At 36.7% G+C, this 3,854-nt stretch overlaps 1 non-coding gene across 1 annotated transcript; it reads right to left on the bottom strand.

Moving 5' to 3' along the window:
* Positions 1–2,850: 2,850 nt before the first annotated feature.
* On the bottom strand, positions 2,851–2,970 carry LOC138141065 (5S ribosomal RNA). The gene has a single exon (XR_011162961.1). It is a non-coding gene; the product is annotated as a 5S ribosomal RNA (ribosomal RNA).
* Between the last annotated feature and the right edge of the window lie 884 nt (positions 2,971–3,854).

Raw genomic sequence — 3,854 nt, 5'->3', positions numbered from 1 at the left:
TAACGTTCGAAATTTAGAAAAATATTTTTTTTATTTTAATACTGTTACTTTTCTAATGAAGTGCGAAATAAGTTGTGCCCCATAGCTATCTTTTTTATTTTTCACTACGACAATTACAAAGTGTTGATATTCACAACTTTTCGTGAGCACTTCGATAGAAATGAACAAGAACGCAGGAAAATTCCACACCGAATATTAATATTCTGTCTTGGCCCATGTTTACTTTTATCTACCGCAAAACAAAATGTTCGGATTTGTCAGGGGTATTCTGATTTAAAAAAAGAAGAACATTTGACGAATATTTTAAGTCTCAAACGTTTGGAAAATAATGCAACAACAATTCATAGACTACAAAAAAGCCTATGATTCAGTACCACATTCATGGTTAATTAAAATTCTTAAAATTTATAAAATTAATATTAAATTAAATCACCTTCTTTATATGGATGACATAAAACTTAACAATAACTGAAAATCAATCAATATGTCGTGGTCATTACGAAAATTTAGAATATATAACTAAAGAAGGAGAAATCATTAAAAATTTAAATAAAGGAGAATTTTATAAATATTTAGGTATTAATCAATCAAATCAAATTAAATCTATTCTTTTGGTGTTATAAAATGGTCCAAAACTAATTTAAAGAATATAAATATTCAAACTAGAGTTCTCTTTACAAAATTTTGTAAACATCACCCCAAATCTGCTGTTGAAAGATTTAATTTACCACGCGAAAATGGTGGTAGGGGTTTTTCAAATCTAGAAATTCTACAACACAATCAAATTGCTTCACTAAAAAATTATTTTCTCAATAGAGCTCGTGATATGACACTATAGCAAATATAAAACAAAAGTCTTTACATGGGAGATATTTTAAAGAGCTGAGGGTTTTATATTTGCAATACAAGATCTTGCACCGTTTTGGCTCACAGCGAATATAAAAAACGTCATGATATATTCGCAAAAATTATACACATGAATTTAGCAGTTAAATTCAATTTATTAAAGGATACACAACCACATTACATTTATAAACCAGAAAGTTGTTTAGAAAATGACAATTACAAATTATATTTTGATCGCACAGTTTTAACTGACATTCACATTCAGCATAACAGACCAGACATTATTATTTTAAATAAACAACAAAAGCAAGCATATCTTTTAGATATAGCTGTTCCAAATTCACACAATATAACACAGACATATAATACAAAAATTAATAAATATATTATTATAATTTCAGCAACAGGAATAGTACCGCAATCTCTTTTTAAAAATTTAAAAATTTTGGACTTAGAGAACACATAAAACAAAAAAAGTCAAAATGTGGAGGCGAGACGCCGGTAATTATGTTGATAAGCACTGCACTACTGCCGCCGGGTGGAGGTGGGATACGAAAAGAAGATGCTCTCACTGCTCTCACTCACAATAAGTTCGGAAAAACCGAATTTTATTATCGTATTTAATTGACGTCACAGTTACTTTGGCGAAACAGGAGCTCGCTTTTCGAAGGCATGATGAAAAAGACAGACGAATCAATTTGATATATAAAACCTAACAGGAACGGCTGGTCCATGAGGTCATTTGGGTAATGACCCCCTAAAAAATAAAGGTTTTACCCAACACCAGCCGCGACTGCAATGTACACAAGACTATGACTGCTACATATTATGTTATTTCAACCAAATCAGAAGTACAATAATTTTGAAAAGTAAGTGCAATGTATACTTCTAAATCTATCTAAATTTATTAATATGTAATTTTTTTCAAAACTATCGATCTTTCTTTGAAACATTTTCAATTCACAATTCACTGTTGGAAGCGCTGTACTTTTTAGTATAAATACGTATACGAAAAATTAAAATAATAGTTGAATTAACACATCGTTAAATGTTACGAGGAACATAGTTTTTTGGATTACACAGCAAAATCTTGGAATTTCAGTCCGATATTACTCCATTGAGTCTTTGGACTCACAAATAAATACCTCGAAAAGCCGACAAACATCTGTCTAGAACTTTTCTAGTAACCAGAGGGTATCGTAAACGACCCGTGTTTAGACCTCTTTCGTGAAAGTGACCGACCGCCGGCGCCGCTCGATTTCGTCATAAATCTCAGCCGTACCCCCCACGATAATTGACAAGTCTGTCATACAGCCCTACCATTTAAAACCTTTATTCTCTTCGTTTTAAAAATAGTTTCGCATGGTTTTTCTCTCTTCTCGTTTTACAATGGTCCAGTGACTAATAAATGAGTGTTGTGTTATGAGTTTGTTCGAGCTCAAAAAAACGTGGTTCGAAATTGTTTAACGTTTAACGAATGGTAAGTTATTCTAGTTTTTATGTTGGTCTTAACGTGTTAGGGGCCAAGAATACAACATTGTCTGTCCATTATAACATAGAACTGATATGTTGAATTCAGATCTCTAATTATTTAAAAACCAAAAAAATAAAGCAGCAGTCAAAGTGGCATGTACGCGTAACCTAATATATATTTTTTTTACATTAAAAGATCGCCGTCTTCCTCGTCGCACTTACGACATTTGCATATGTTATCTTTGTTAAACTCACGGAAGGAATATAATGAACCGGTCACCCGTCCAAGTGCTGACCGCTGCCCGCGTGGCTTACCTTCGGTGATCGAACGACAACCTTTACCGTTTGACGAGTTTTTATTCTGCAATTGTTTACAATTAATCGACAAAAAAAATTGTTTTCTTAATTATCTAGTACTTAAAGCTATGAATCTACATTATACGGGTCTGTGCATGTTTCCGAATACCTGCACGAAAAACAAATCGGTTCGGTGGTTGCTATGGATTTCAAAAAAAAACAAAAAGTGTTGGGGGGCAACGGCACGCGGTGTTCCCAAGCGGTCACCCATCCAAGTACTGACCGCGCCCGACGTTGCTTAACTTCGGTGATCGGACGAGAACCGGTGCTTTTCAACGTGGTATGGCCGTTGCCGTGGTGTTTAGGTGTGATCGTTGGTGTAAAATATATTGCTTTTAACATTCCGATGCACGAATATGAACATCAAAACGCGATGCGTTTCGTTTCCGTATGCACTTACCCTCTGACGACCGACGTCGGACCGAACTAACGGGAAATCCCACAACAACCACCACGTCACGCTCTAACGACAAGAGAGACTACTAGACGGACTGGCGATCTCCCGCGTCGCACATTTTTCGACCGCCGGCGGCGGTGGAAAATCCAGAATTTCACCCCACCTACCGCGCTGCTTGCTCCGACGACGACGAGATTCCCACATTTGGATCGACCGAAATATGTAAGTAATATCAGGAAGTTCCGATTTTCGAGAGGAGACCTGTGTTTCTATTTACCTATCTATAATAATTATCGTTATAATCATCATATCATTATTATTATTATTAACATTATTATTTATTACCATTATTATTATTATTATTATTATTTATCGTCCCTCGGATTCGGCGATCTTCGAAAATCCAAGTTGGACCGTTAGACATTCGAACGCGGTGTGCGTGGCTGACGAGTTGTTATTTTTGGCGTTTTTTCTTCGATCTTCACCCCGACTTCGGACGACGCAGGTCGGACACGAAATTACGAAGAGAGAAAGACGGAAGAAAGGAAGAAAACCTGAAGATCCGTCGAAGAAAATATCGGAAAACTCGTAGGTGCGGCATCGGTCGGACGATGAAGACCGTCTCCTTTCGGATGATCCTCTCGACGGACTTTCGGCCGTCCCGAAGGGTCCGGACGGCAACGGGACCCGTCGTCGACTCGTCCCGTTTCAACTTCCGCCGAAAACGATCGACCTGAACGTCGGAGAGGCGGTTCGCGGCATCCTGTTGTCGGAATTGCCT

This window comes from Tenebrio molitor, unplaced genomic scaffold, assembly GCF_963966145.1.
Source record: "Tenebrio molitor unplaced genomic scaffold, icTenMoli1.1 SCAFFOLD_865, whole genome shotgun sequence".
Lineage (NCBI taxonomy): Eukaryota > Metazoa > Arthropoda > Insecta > Coleoptera > Tenebrionidae > Tenebrio > Tenebrio molitor.
Note: the sequence above shows the minus strand (reverse complement) of the source record. Positions and strands in the feature narration are given on the sequence as shown.